Source organism: Miscanthus floridulus, chromosome 1, assembly GCF_019320115.1.
Source record: "Miscanthus floridulus cultivar M001 chromosome 1, ASM1932011v1, whole genome shotgun sequence".
Lineage (NCBI taxonomy): Eukaryota > Viridiplantae > Streptophyta > Magnoliopsida > Poales > Poaceae > Miscanthus > Miscanthus floridulus.
Window position 1 is genome coordinate 112090775 of NC_089580.1, and position 16104 is coordinate 112106878.

Genomic DNA, 16104 nt, shown 5'->3' on the forward strand with positions numbered 1-16104 from the left:
GAAGGTAAAGCGCCTCACTGAGATGCTCCTCTTATTTCTCTCTCTCGAACGTGAGAGGTGCAGCAAGGAACGTAAAGCACCTCACTGAGATGCTCCTCTTGTTCTCTCTCTTGATAGTGATAGGTGTAGATGCTAGTGGAAGTTTTGTGAGGTGCTGCCTCGTCCTTAGCGTGCAGTGCCTATCTCTAGACTCGACTATGGGATGTACCTATACTTGTAGGTCTTTGTTATTGTACACCCAGTAGTCTTCGATAGGTCTTTATTATTGTACAACTATGGAATGTAACTGAAGTTGTCAATGAAGTTGTTGTGATGATTGTTACGGTGTCATTTATATATAGTTTTTGCCTTAAAAACAATTAATAATTGAATGGCGATGCTTGTTACTCCATTTTTTAAATGTCATAGTATTTTCCTTGGCTACATAGACATGAGATAAAGCACCTCACTGAGATGGTGCTGGGGTGGAAGTATTTGCCTTGGTTTATTTGCAAATTGGTTTGCTGTATTTGTGAATTGTCATTATTGTAGCTCCCATCACTGTTTCATACGGTGATTCAACGTTAGTGTTAGATCGCAAAGTGTAGGGAATCAAATGGTCCATGTTGTCTTCCTTGCTCCATCTCCAATGACTTGCGCGGGTGGCCGTGGATGTCACAGACCTTGACTGTTGCCTTCCCCTCTCATGTTTATTAATGGAGATGACTTGAATAACTTGTATTAAGAAAATGGAAATACGTGCAAGGGAATCTGAACCGCATCATACGAGAAGGATGGTAACTATAATGAGTTTAGAAAGGAATCGTACTTGCGTATCATTGTATTGAAGAGAATGAAGAGTTTATTATATAAATCCCCATCATCTAGATATATACATATCAAGATTGATCTACCCAGAATCTACCAGATACTTGTGAAGAACCTATCACACTCATTACGGATCCTACACTCCTTGCTACAGAACATAGCCCACTGCTCTCAACCTTCCCATCCGGTGTGGTTGCCGCAGCCTCCGCCTCTGCACTAATGTCCATCCTAGCAATGCACCGACATGGCTAGAGGAGACAGAGGACTAGACTCAGCCAGCATCGACCGCCTAGCCAAGTCCTACAACACCCAGATGGCCTGTTAGAGGCACCATGTATATTTCTCATTCTTCAATGTCACATTCGCTGTCGGGCTTGCTTCATCACCTTTGACCTTCCACAACAACTGCCAGGCAATGTTGTCATTGCTGGCACCGCTATTGGACCTATGGAGCACAAGGGAGAGAACAAATGCAGCAACATCATGGCCTATCGCGGTAGAGTACTCAAGCATGTTGAGCCATGGCATGAGCACGTTGCGGTCTTCCACAAAGATGTCACACAACCCAGCATAGAAGCAGGCCTCCGGGTTGCCGATGCTAGCAAGCCTGGTGTTGATGGTAGTTAACAACCATTATAAACCATTAATAAAACATGCATAAGGGCACAATTGAGATCACCAACAAAGGTTTAGTGGTTTAAACTAACAAATTCTATGAGTTTTGGTGAATCTGTGATTTCTGCAAGGTTTATTCAGAAAACCATCAAGGTGGACCTACATGTGAGACTTAATTGCGCTTATCTACCATGAAACGGACACTAGAAGGTTCTAGAGGACACTAGTGGACACCATGCCAAGGTAGAGAGGCAGAGGCTGCTAGGTGGGGTCACCCGGCCTCACTTGCAGGCCGCCTAGCCCCTGGGCCCTCTTGTCAGCCTCTGCGATGCAATGTCGGTTCTCTACTGCCCCCTAGGTTGCATCTATGCTGTTCCTTAAGTCGGTTTGATCCAAGGGCTCATATTGGACTCTCTGACCTATATATATACCAGCCCCGGCCACAGCCGAGGAATAACCCATCATCAAGTCATTTGAGAAGATAGAAACCCTAATCATCCTCAGAGCTCCACCATATTCTAGGGCATAGCTAGTTAGGCTAGGTCTAGAGGGAGGCAAGTAGGTCTCGCTTGGATTCCTGATCACGTCAAGAGCGTGGTTTGGTATAATCTTTGTACCCCCTCTCTCTTTTGTATCTCCATTATTTTTATATGATTGCTACAATAGTTATGACAATATTAGTATTCATCTTATTCATGTTCTTCGTTATAATGTTCATCGTCTACTTTGATTATATACCTAGTATAGTTGGATTATCATCATATTCATGCATATGTTCGTATAGCACTCACCCTATGGATCCATGGGTGGGTGGTCAACATGGTGTAAGCGTGGTGCTTATATGTTGTTTACTTGCGGATACACCCTATATTCTAGGTCCTGTGGTAGATCGTAGATGTGACACTCCTGTTGAGTCCTTTGTAGTCCACTCCTAGATGTAGGTAGAACGTAGGATCTAGTTACGAAGGGGGACAAGCTCTGTTCTTAATCTCCCTTAGTAATATCGCTTATGTGTAGATATGAAGATGATCATAGCAATCACTATTAGGTGTAATTGCACTAATCAATGTATGCTTTGACTTGTAATTAAAAATGACTTAGGAATTATTCCTCTAATATTCTACTTGACCATGCTAATGCCATAGAAAGGTGTACTCTGAGTGATTTATCATTATCATTGATCAATACTTATCATATATATCTTATGCTATGACTTACCCCTGTTTTGAGTAGAATATTGGTTATTGTTTACTTCTCCATCAATAGTATAAGTTATCAATACATGTCCATGCTAGACTTTCCCTGTGGTAAAAATATAAATAACAATACCTGGAATACTCTCGGGTGAAGTGCTACAATGGTATACTTATCTGTGCGCTTGTAGATTCCTCTTCATTCATATCTATATATTCCTCCTAGTCACATAAATTAATAAAGTACTATTTAATATTATTCTAGTAGTAATGCTAGGTAGTACTAACAAGTGTCTCTAGCAACATCACTAAGGATGACAACCTAGTAAAGTAATGTTAGGATATATAGGTTTATAATAGGTGGCTATTAAAACAAGCGATAAGTTAATAAATACCAACAAGCATTTCTGGTGCCATTGCCAGGGAAGGTAGCTAGACAAAGGAAGTATTGATAAACTTATACTTATTGATGTGATTGAAATAACCACTGACCTCTACTCAAATAGGCTTAGCCTTGTTTTGTCTACTTGTGTACCTTTTGAAGGGTAATGTATGATCGGTTTTGATGTTTCGACAAACTACGTTGACGATCCAGAAGCACTACTTAAGAGGACTAAGGCTTAACTCAAAAAAGTTTTAGCTTTAGAGTCAGAAGACAACCATATAAGGCGAAGCTTAACACCAGAATTTGAAGCCATGGTTGATAGGACTCTCCATGAATTCTCTGCTCCAACCACTGCCAACATCTAGACTGGACCCATAGTCAATGTGGGAGACAATGGATTCAAGCTCAAGCCGGCTCTCATCAACATGGTGTAAGCGAGCCAATTTTGTGGAAAGGCAAATGAAGATGCTAGTGCTCATCTCCAACACTTCCTAGAGATCTGTAGCACTTTCACCATCAAGGGAGTAACCAAAGACACCATACTACTTTGCCTCTTCCCATTTTCACATTTGGGGAAGGTGAAGTAGTGGGTCTACGCCAACAAAGATAGAAAGACTACATGGGATAACTACTCCACTGCCTTCCTAGCAAAGTTCTTTCCCACGGGCAAGACCAATGCTCTACATGGGAGAATTTCAAGTTGTCAGCAACAACATGATGAATCTATCCCTAAAGCTTGGGAACGCTATCAAGACTATATATCAGAATGTCCTCATCATGGGATTGAGAATTGGCTACTCATACAGACGTTCTACCATGGGTTGACTAACAGTACCCTTAATACTACAAATGTTTGCATATATGTGGCTTTTGGGCAAATCCAATTCCACTTTGCTGGAAGGAAAGAAATATTTGCTTTTGTGTCTAGACAACCCCTCTTTGATGAGAAACAAGAAAAGAAGAAGCATCTGAAGAGAATCAAGATGAAGAAACCAAAGCTGATTGAAGAACCGGAGAAGCCTATAAAAGAAGAAGAAGAAGAATAGAAAGAGATGGCGTAAAAAGAAAGATTCATTCTCAAACTCGTCATCCCCTGACCCTGACAAGGCCTCCAAGGTGGAACAAGAGGAAACACCTCGCTCAACAAAGAATAACCTTGGGTCCATTAAAAAGGTAAGTTCTCTATCTTTTGTATATTTACTGCATTTTTAGTATTTGCATCTCATATTTAAATTTCTAACAAATTTGCTTTGCATTGCATGATTAACTTAGCTGCATTAAGCTACTCTATGTTAATAAATAAAGTCATGTAGTAGCTATGCATGTTAGGATAGGGTTTGCATTTAAAAAACATATTTAATAAATATTTAGTCAGTTATCTAGTAGTAATAGGTTTAGTCATTTAGTCAATTGTGCATTCTAGTAGTATTAGTTAGTCAATAAAGAAAGAATCAAAAGAGCCACCAGAAGACACTCCAACCTATGCAAAAGGCAAGCTTGGGGAGATCTCTCCCTGCTTAGGTATGAAAATCTTAAACCCTCTCTTTATATTCATGTTTGTTTCAGATCTCAATATCCATGATCATAGAATGTAGAGAGGAGTGCCTTGAAATTTATCTTAAAAAGAAACTTTTCTCTTCGAAAAGGAATTGTAGACAAGACCCTTCAACTCTTTGTTCAAAATAGTAAGAGGCTCAGGGGCTACACTTAGTGAGTGCACTACATGGTTTCACTCAAGAAAGCACTCGGACAACGCTTGTTTCTACTCAGCAAGACCTAGAGGAACAAGAAGACTTCCAAAGTTCAACCATACAGGGCTCAGGGGCTTGAGGGACATAGTCCTTGGGTACCCCACAAGGAAGGGAGAAGATCTAGTTTGACTTGGATTCCCTCATATAGTGATAGTAACATTGCTATCATGTAATCCTACTAGGACTCCTCTATTGTAACCGACTAGGAGACTTGCCTCCTAGATATATAAAGGAGGGCAGGGCTCCCTAGATCGGGAGGCCATGACACACAATCATACCAATAAATCCAACGCAGAAGGCTACACGTCGACTGGACATAAATGCTATTACTCAATTACGAGGGCCCGAACAAGTATAAATTGTTCATCTCTTTGCATTCACCATCGTGTTCCGCATATGTGGAAGCCCACCAATCATCATCCTAGGTAACTCTATGATGAGTTACCGGCCATCAAACACCGACAGCTCTAATAAATGATGATAAATTATTTGGAGATGATGAATAGTTGCTCTATGATAGTTTGCAAAAGCTTGTCATACAACCAGATACTTCTTAAGTTTTGAGCATGATAACTTAGAGTTCATCTTTAAGTTGAGTGCTTTTGTGGGTTGGAAATGCTAGAACCGAGTATAAAGTTTTTGTGAGAAATGTTGTTGCCAAGATTAGAGTAAATCTTTGAACCTATCTGAGGAATGGTAAGAACAACCTGGAGTTTTGTTTTGCAAATTGCTAAAACTCTCTGGCTAGAAGTTTCTCAATGGTGATAAATTCCTACCAAAGCCAAATACATATTCAATCATACATGATAAAGCCACTATAAAAGCTACTTGTTTGTTTTGAGCTTTTTCAAGCCTTATTGATCTGAGTAGACAAACTTGTCATGCTTTTTGATCAAGATCACATACACCCACATACTTATGCTATTCCTACACTAGGAGTATGCAACCACACATGCTTTCCATTTATTATTGCTCTATAAGAATCAAAGTTATCTCTCTAGCTATGTTTCATCAAAAAGAGAGGCATGGGCTACAGAAAAATATAGAGAGAGAATAAAGAGCAAAAAGCTCTAGTAAAAGAGAGAGAGAGAGAGAGAGAGAGAGAGAGAGAGAGAGAAAGAAGTAGCCATGCCCTCTCAAATAGAAGCTAGAGAAGGGAAACTTCACAAAGGAGTACCACTTCCACCAAATATACCACACACATGCACTTCTTGATCAATTAGTATGATTTGTTGCTCCTTGTGATCCGAGTGTTAGACTTAGCAATAAATTCAATGCAAGTAGGCTATGCTTTTATCCCCTACCTTGAGCTCCACATAAGCTTTAGGATAGATATTAAGGCTAAAATTCATGGCCTTGGTGAGATTTCAAACACCATTGAGTGACTTGAGTGTACCATCTAAGGAACTTAGGCAAGTTTTCTTTTCAAAATATATTGAAAACCTCTAGGAAGTTTGAGCTAAACCAAAGTAGGGAAAAAGTATCTATCTAGCTACACATTCTTACAATTGCGTATGTCAAGGTAAAAGCTATAAGTCCCACATTGCTAAGACTGATGATGGATTTCTAAGTGCTAACATGTTCAACTCAAGAGATAGTATTAGTTTGTATATAAGTTTCTATGGACGTTACTTAGTAGCAACTCCTGATCCAACACCTATGCCATGCTAAACCCGCATCTTTACTGAGGACATCAAAGGGGTAGCTTGGGGGAGCTTGTTGACGGTCACTAACACCTATTTGACCATCAACATTCCACCCAAAAGCATGATAAAGTGAGGTAAATCATCATCACATGTGTAGAATTTTTTTTATAATTCACCTAGTTCCACTTATGCTTGTAGAATTATTTGTATGCGGGAAATTTAAGCAAAAATAGGCCAAATTAGTGACAAATATGGATTTGGGAGTCAAGTGGACATGGCAGGGAGGCCAAGGGCCCACATGCCAGGCCGGTCGGCCCTACAAGGGTGCCGCTCGGTGTGCCATGTGGCTTGGCCACATCACCGATCCGTGGGAGCTACTCTAGAAGCAATGCCAAGCGTCCATTCAATGTCGGTTTGACCAATGGACAAGATTGGATGGCCTTGGATCCATGGGCCCATTGTCATACACTTGGGAGGCTCCAACCGACCTACAAAATGACTTCCTACCCAAATTTTGACATGTGATTTCTTAGTAACCACCATTGAGGAGCAACCATGGCGCTACGATCAAGAGGCGGTGGATCCTAGGGCTAGCCGGCACCGCTCTGTGCCCTAGGTGCTCCACCGACCTCCTAGCTACCTATGAGTAGCCCCCTCAATCTACACTATAAATATGGGGTGTGGAGCTTAGTGGAGAAGTGCCCCATTCAATTCCAAGCTCTCCAAGCTTCTCCAAGATCTCTACCTTAGCTTAGCTTTAGAGTAGTAGTATAGTAGTGGAAGTAGAGCAAGAGCGAAGCTTCTCTTGGAGTCCAGAAGAATCTTTTGGGTCTGGTATAGCAGTTTTTGTAATTCTTTTATTTAGCATTTACTTTATTCAGTACTTTATTTCTAGTACTTTATTCTAGTAGTATTGCTTTTCTTTACTTAAGTACTAGTTCATTATTGTCCATCATTAGTGAGCTTAGGTGCTTATTGTTTGGCATTAGTAGCATAGGTTATCTTATTATTAGTAGTCTTCCGTTAGTATCGGTTCCACCATCTAGTTAGGGTACTTTGAGCTTATTTCATCAAAGCTCAGAACAAAGTAGTAAGCCTATAGATTAAGCGAGGTGCTTAGGCTATAGATTACCTATGGATACAGCTAGGCCTCTAGATAGATTGTGGTAGGTGGCAAGTGGTGACAGCCTTGTCCATCCTCTGTATTTCACCACATTAGGTCCAGTTATTAAATCGTAGGGCTCGTGGCAAACCTTGTCTATTTTACTCTCCTAGTTGGTAGGCAGGATGTGCCCCAAAGTGCTAGCATGTTTCTCCAAGTTACTTGTTTACCCTTTGTTACTGAAAGATAAATCGCTCGCTCTCCCACCTAGCTATCTCTAGTGATTCCCAATGCCAGGGTTTGCAAAGCCCACATCACCTCTACCTAGGAAGTGTGGCAGGGTTTGACTATGTAACCCTTCGCTAGTCATACTAACAAGTCATAGCTGCTAAGGTTTCAGCCGCCTAGCCGTATGTGGCCCTCCTCTAGGAGTGGCACTTGTTGTCATGGCATGATACACACCCTAGTAGGAAAAGAAACATACCAACTAGTGCCCCCCTCTTGCCCTTATAGAAAGCTATAGACAAGCTAGTACAATCTAGTTAACAGGTTAAAGTCAGAGCCATATGACACTTGGGGTTGTATGAAACCTTCTGGGTGGCCGCTTTAGGATTAAGTCCTTATGGAGAGGCACTAGAACACTCAACCCAATACTCTAGCCCCCTAATTGTTGCTAAAAAGCTCTATTTTAATATATTGCATAATATCTTTAGTCATGTTTAACAATTATTTTATGTCGAGCGCTGCAGCATCTATCCAAAATGCATCCCAAACCATAGGTATCAAGGATATGTGGTACAAGTAGTAATCTAGGTAAAGTCCTTAAAGGTAATTCAAATTTAAACACATGCATGTATATGAATTGTAGAGTTCATAGGTAAAAGGGGCCTTTGCTACACTTGCCTAGTACTGCTTGTCACCTGATTGATCCTCTAAAACCTCGAACTGATCACCCTCTAAACGTGTTCCAATTCACCAATCAAGCATCCATTCCAATCATCACATGCATACAAGGATACTTCTATTAGAATAGTACACCAAACAGTAGTAACATAGACTAAAAAACTTATAAAACTAATCTACGTACTGCTACGAACACATGAGCAATAGAATCACTCAAATTGGACTTAAAACGCAAAAGTTAAGCATAAAATAAGGTTCTAGTGGCAGTCTTGTAAATAATACAAACTCAAATTTGAATAAAACCGAACTGTAACGTGTTCTTGGACTGTGCGCACTATTACTTAGAAATAAAGGGGCTAAATCGGAAGAAAACAAGACTGAAAAGAAATACTTTTGAACTGATGTGTACTGCGGGTTGATTCCATGAAAACCGATGGGTTAAATCAAAAAACACGCTCGGCTGGCAGTGTTGATCACGTCGCCAGCTGAGGTGGCCGCCACACGGTGTGCGCTAGTTGGCACGGTGTACCAGACGTGCGTGGAAGCGCATGAGTTGGCGCTGTGGATCGAGTCCATAGGTCCATGGTGGATAGATATGACCCTAAAGGTGTACGTCCTAATCTTGGTCGTCCGAGTAAATCTGATGACAAGGGAATGAAGGGGAGGACCCCCGTAGACTGCACAGTGGCTCTAGCTAGTCCGCCATGGCCGGCGGCGAGCTGAGCACCATGGCGAACGCCGATACAATGTTTCGGGCTACCTTCTTCCAAACTGATAGCGTGGGTGTGATGAACGAGACCTCGTGAACTCGACTAGACTGAAACAAAAGCAAGGAGCACATCGAGACGACGGCCCCTATGGCGGCGCCATGAATGGCGGATGTGAAGCTCGCCGATACAGTGATTCCATAAGCAAGAAATGAAAGTGAAGGCATGAGAAGGACGAGGGTTATACCGTGGGTCCGATGAGAGGGTTTGCGGCGTCCGGGAAGGCACCATAGGGTTTGGCGATGTGAGACGACGGCTGGAGAGAGAAATGGCCGCTGGTGAGTATCGAATGTGGGTAAAACTGGGACAAAAATTAGAAAAGAGAGCACCTACGACTACGTCATTACCTGGTGATGCTCCCGAGCATGCTTGCGACGGCGATAAGGCTCCGGACCTGGCGGATTGGAGGCGGCAGTGCGAGCTCGACTGTGAACGGAAAGGGAGAAAGGGAGGGCTCGACAGCAGGTATTATAGGCAAGCGAGCATGGTAGAAAAGGGAAGCGGCGTGGCAGAGCTACGGAATTAATGGATTTCGTATACCTTCCATGGCTGGCGTGGGCGCGACGGGCGAGCTACCATAGATGGCATGCACCATCACCAGGAACAAAGAAGGAAGGAAGAAAGGGTGACTAACTTGTGGGTCCTGTGATGTAGTGAGAGGAAGAGAGCAGGTGCAGGCGTGGCTTGGATGCGGAACATGCTGTTTCTTGGGCCGAGCGGTGCGCCGAGCTAGGCCATGTGGGCACGCACGTGCGGCAAAGAGAAGGGTGCGGGAGCTAGGCCACCAATGGCCCAAGGCTAGATCCAGGCATGGGAAGGGGAAGGAGGAAGGGGCTGGGCTGGCTTGGGGTTGGGCTGGAAAGAGAGAAGGGGAGAGTTTTTCGAAGAAAAATCCTTTTCCATTTCTTTTTTTCAAATCCAAGCCAAAATTCAAATGAGTTTGAATTTTTAACTCCAAACAACTTAGCCCTACACTCAACCAAAATCATGTACAATAACATGAATGTAATCAATCATGTTTCTAAGCCTTATAGTTAATTTTAATTAGCCAAATATTATTATTTTACCTACGTTATAATGCATCAAAAATTAAGTAAATGCTCAAATTTAATAACTAGATTATAAATGAATTTTTAGGGTGTTACAAGGGCGGACCCGAGAGTAGGTTTCCTAAGCATGACATAGGGTCGTGGATGTGGTGGGTCACCCTATGCATGGATTCGGGGGGGGGGGGGGGGCAGTTGGCCTCCCTAGTCACGTCGCGCCTTTAATGGCGCCCACTCGTGGGTGATCATGTGCCATGGAAAGCGGGCACATAAATCAAAACAATATGGAAAGTGGGGATGCGCAAGGCTTACTTGGTTTCTACCACCATGTGGGCATCCCTCACTCCCTCTTCCATCTGGTTGCTCCCCCGATGCTGTGAGATTTCCTAAGCGGTTAGTAAATGAGAGTGAGCATGCGTGCGCCGAGGCATTCGCTGTGGTTATAAATATGCAGGAATGGTACAGCGGGGGAGGCATTCACTCTAGGTCATTTGCTCAATCGCCTTCTCCTTTCTGCTCTTACATGCTCATAGTTTCTTCCCTATTCATTGTTGATGGTGCTTAACTCGCATTTCTAACTGCCAAGTTTCATATAAAAACTGCTAAAATAACACTAAGCTTTGACATAGGGCTTTGGAACTAATAATTTTCACAAGTTTTTGTGTTTAACCATTTGTAGGAGGACAAGTCGGGATTGCACAAAAATGAGCCTAAAGTATACAAGAAATACAACATTATAGACGTCTGACAAGAACCCAAGGGGGAGGCGGCCCACAACCAGGCAAAACAAGACCCAGAAGAGAGGAGAATATGGACAAACCCAAATCAGACCACCTTATCTTTGTGGAATACCTACAAAGTCCCACTCTAGGAGCCCAAAGGAGGTCACCCACCAAAGATGGGCCAATTCAGCCCTAGCCAGGGGTTGACCGACCCCTAGGGGTGGCCACACCCCACTGGCTTTGTTTGGCCCAAACTTTGGTCGGTTGGTTCCCACCGCCTCACCAACGTTGGTTGCATGGGTATTCGTGAAGGATTTGGTCCCGAGGATGGCAGTTCGCTCAAGATAGGAAAGCATGCAAGGAAGCATAACTCCACTCCATCTCCACCATCCATCTTATTATGGTTTGATCCGAGGGCTATGGTGGAGAGGCACATGGATCGCTGACATGGCGCATTGAGTGGCCTCCATTCCTCCTCTCAACCTATATATTTCCCCTCACTACCTGTCATTCAAGACACAACACCACCACAAGGAAGAAGAGCACACCTCACTTGAGTTAGAGCAACACTCCAAAGGGGCTTAGGCCCTAGTAGCTAGCTAGAGTTGTAAGGGAGAGATGTGAGGTAGAGCTCGGGGAAGCATCGGACTTGAAGGTGTCTCCCCAACTTGTACCTCGACAAGCATCTTACTTCAACGGGTTCTCCTGCTAAGTGAGTGTTCATGTTTTCTATGATATAAAGTCTTTTGATTAGTTAAGCTTTACTCTTACTTATTTGTAGGTTCATCGTCCGCTCTCGTAGTGGATACTCTAGTAGGGGGCCTTGATAAAGATGGATAACCCTACTAGACCGCTAGAGTAGTAGTCGACAGTGTAGACATGGTGTCTAGGCTAGAGGCTACATTTGTTTGCCTCATTCCCCATGGTTGAGGAGTAGGTGGCAAGTGGTGATAGCCCTGTCTATCCCTCATAATCCCTCATGTCTGGGTTCGATGTAGAGCTACTGGCTGGAGGTACTTGGTAGACTAGGTATAAGCCGATGCCCAACGTAAGCAAGTAGAAGTTTAGTTTATCTATCCTAAGACCCTATAACCATGTGTTGCCCTTGGATGAACTAGCTAGAAGAGTACCTCCATTCCCTATGGAAAATATGATACCCTGAGTAGTTTTGGGTGAAATGCTATAACAGTAATTCCGTGCACTGGCGGATTATTTCTATATGCGTTAAGAAATACCAACAAGCATTTCTAGTGCCATTGTCGGGGAATGGTTGCCGTATTTTCTTCGAACCTAGTTCATCCTCGTATTTGTATCTTTTCTTTTTTCTTATTAAAAAACACAAAAATATTTTCACCATGAAAACCACTCCTATTCAATATCGGTCTGCCTCAAAGGGCGAGTTCTTTGAGTCACCACAAAAACCAAACTTTTTATCAGGCTGTGAACTCTGCCCTGGCTTAATAGCCATGGTTCGGGCACAACCCTTCTCAGGGCAATTTAATGAAAACAGCTGCCATCACCTGCATGAGTTTGATGATATGTGTTCGTGCCTAAGCATCTCTAGCTTGACATAGGAAACTCTAAAGTGAAAATTGTTTCCCTTCTCTCTCATGGGGAAGGCGAAGCAATGGTACACGCATGTCGTAGAAAGTACGAATGGGGACTGGGATGAACTTAAAGACAAGTTTCACCTATCATTCTTCCTTATGTCTCTTATTGACTCTCTACCAAGGGCAATCCTCGACTTTGAGCAGGATGAGGAGTCTATAGGTGCAGCCTGTGCCAGGTTTTCAGCGTTAATACACGCCGACCCAAACTTGTCTTTACCTGACAGCATATTGCTATGACTCTTTTGTTTGGGTATTGACATGGGTGCTAACCTATGCCTAGACGTGACTGCCAGAGGTCGTTTTACACATAAGACTATGATGGAACAAGTGGAATTCCTTGAGCATTTCATAGACAAACACTCTTCTTCTGTCATAAGAACTAAATCCTTCTAGGCAAAGGTTACATCGAGTGTTGAGGAGTCCTCACTAGTCGAATCCAAACCTATACCATCCTTAGATTCAACTCGTGAGCCCTCACCCAAACTATGAACACCGAAGGAAAGATTAATTCAGCCTTCGAAGTTCCCTATTGAATTCGAGGATTATGGCAATACCTCGAAACACTTATGGCACGAAAAGCACACAAAAGAAGTTCCCCAAGGTAGAACGATCGAATGAATGGTTAATGGAAGTGAAGCATTCTTCCGAAGCAATTTGGATTCTTTCACCTTCCACGACCATGCCTTGTTCATTTAGGGGAACTGTTATTGAAGCCCTATACAACCCCATAGTCTTAACTAGCATCATATCAGAATTTCTAGCGAAAATTCTTTTAAGCAACATGCCACTAGTCCTGACCAACAAACTTTTCAAAAGTCCCTCAGGACTTATCTTTGAATGTTGTGGAATTGCCAGGGCCATGCCCATTGAAATAGACAAAAACAAGGTTCACATAGATTTCCATATCTTTGCCATCCTCGAGCTTGAGCCTCTCATAGGCCACCCCTTGGACAATCTTTTCCAAGAAAACCCCTCCCAAGGGAGCCTAAATGAAAAGTTGGGAGAAACTGGCTCCACCACTCACTCAGATATCCCAATGGCGGAGCATCATCCAAACAATGCCCCGCTTGGGGAGGTGTAATTTGTAACCCCATTCATTCCATTATCACCCTCGCTCGAACTTAAAACATGTCCCTCTGGCCATCTAAACACTGTTTTCAATAGTGGACTAGATTCAATCGAAGCATCCCTTGAGAACAAAAACACCCATGCTATGGACATTCATGAAACACCAACTCTGGAGTCCAAAAGGAGGCATTCCAAAGACTAGCATGAAAGTTTTACACCACCAATGATAGTTGCAAGGTGAAGTTCCCACAGTCAAGCTTAAGACCACAAATTAAGCACTACTGGAAGATACCCCAGATTATCATGAGAAAAAAATACAATCATAAAAAAAGATTATTATAAAAACAACTATTCTTATTAATCAAAGCAAGAACTTGTTGACAGGATAGTATGCACCCTCAGGTATTCTTGGTTGCTAACCCATTCAGGATAAGTTCAAGAAGGACAGGGGACATATGGTGCCTGAAGACATGAGAGCTGCATCGACTACATACCTAGATGATCTTTGGTGATGGAACATGCTAAAAAAAGAGACCCTCACTCTACACACTTGACTTTTACACAAAAGTCCAAGTGTGGGGGAGGATGGTGAGAGTCCCAAGTTCCAAACACACCAAAGACCATCCTAGGGAAAATATGATACCCTGAATACTTCCGAGTGAAATGCTATAACGGTAATTCCATGCGCTTGCGGATTATTTTTGTATGCGTTAAGAAACACCAACATTCATCATGATGGATTATGGCAAGCACCCATGGGAGGGGTCCACGGTGGCCAGCGGGCCACTGCCGTGTCTTTGAGCTTTCCTACGTGAACATGAGTGAGCTTTTAAGTATTTTTTTAGATTAGGAGTGACCTGTACTGATCGGTGACTCTACTAGGGCCATCTCCCATGCCGTATCAAGAGGGTCCGCTAGTACCACCCATGCCATGACCCCTCCGACGGCGGGGTCAAGCTCATCCACTTTGTCATCATCTTCCTCGGATGACCGGTGGGAGTTCCGCAAGCTTGTCCGTGCGGCGGACGAGGCCCGCTAGTGCTACTCCGATGCCACCCATGAGGTGGGTCGGCTAGAGCTCTGCCTTGAGGTCATAGGGGTGGCCCTTGTCGCCTTAGTGAGGGAGACCGTGGCTGCATAGGCAGCAACCGCCAATGCCTAGGCCCGCATCATGCACTACTATAGATTGATTTATCACTAACGCCACTTTCACTGCCATAGCGATAGAAGCGACGGTGTTATACTTCCACCTCTAGTTGGACTGATAGCTAGGCCTCCTAAGAAGGAAACTAGCAGTTCAAACTTCCACCAGCGACTGTTGAATAATTGATCCAACAGTGGTATCTTCTCTGTCGTATGAAATGCCGAGCCGACTGGGATAGGCGTTATGGCTGCTGACCCTACACGATCATTTGGTGTACCGGCGGTAGTAAATTCAACATGAATTATTTCCCCATTTCCCAACTACCCACAACATAGTTGCATCACCATTACTCTATGCCTCCTCTTGGCTTCTCCATTTTCAAGGTTGGCCAATTTAAGCCAGAGTTGGATGCGCTTCTTGGCAATCCACACACTTCTTCCTCCTTAGATACAGACAAAGCTATCTTGAGCCAGTCATCTTTATTTTCTTCATCGCCATGGCGCTCCTTTTCCAACTCCTCCTACAATAGCAGTGGCATTGGGAGAAGGCCTTCAAGATTGGGTACTACCAGCAACTAGGCATAGCGGGGGCTTCTCGATCTAGGTGTAGTGGAAGTTTTGCAATTAAGGGGGTTCGCTTATTTGGGCAAGCCAAGGGGTACTGAATTCACTTTGGTATCCCTAGATTGGTATCCAAAATGCGCAAGGCTGCTAGGATGGTGATATGTCTGTATGTATAGTTGCCACCTTTTGACCCTGTGTATTTCTTGTACTGCCGCCGATTCATTAGTCCAGCGCCCTAGCGATCCTCTCCTTCCTCTAGAGCAGCAGCGACGACAGCGACACTTCTCTTCCATGCCTCCTCTTCTTGCCTCTCTGTCTCTTGACCATGAGAGGTGCAGTAGGGAAGGTAAAGCACCTCACTGAGATGCTCCTCTTCATGCCTCTCTCTCGACCATGAGAGGTGTAGTATGGAAGGTAAAGCGCCTCACTGAGATGCTCCTCTTATTTCTCTCTCTCAATCGTGAGAGGTGCAACAGGGAAGGTAAAGCACCTCACTGAGATGCTCCTCTTGCTCTCTCTCTTGATAGTGATAGGTGTAGATGCTAGTGGAAGTTTTGTGAGGTGCTGCCTCGTCCTTAGCGTGCAGTGCCTATCTCTAGACTCGACTATGGGATGTACCTATACTTGCAGGTCTTTGTTATTGTACACCCAGTAGTCTTCGATAGGTCTTTATTATTGTACAACTATGGAATGTAACTGAAGTTGTCAATGAAGTTGTTGTGATGATTGTTACTGTGTCATTTATATATAGTTTTTGCCTTAAAAACAATTAATAATTGAAA

At 43.4% G+C, this 16104-nt stretch overlaps 1 non-coding gene across 1 annotated transcript; it reads right to left on the reverse strand.

Annotated features, from left to right (window-relative positions):
- Positions 1-3675: 3675 nt before the first annotated feature.
- Positions 3676-3784, reverse strand: LOC136511944 (small nucleolar RNA R71). The gene has a single exon (XR_010772930.1). It is a non-coding gene; the product is annotated as a small nucleolar RNA R71 (small nucleolar RNA).
- Between the last annotated feature and the right edge of the window lie 12320 nt (positions 3785-16104).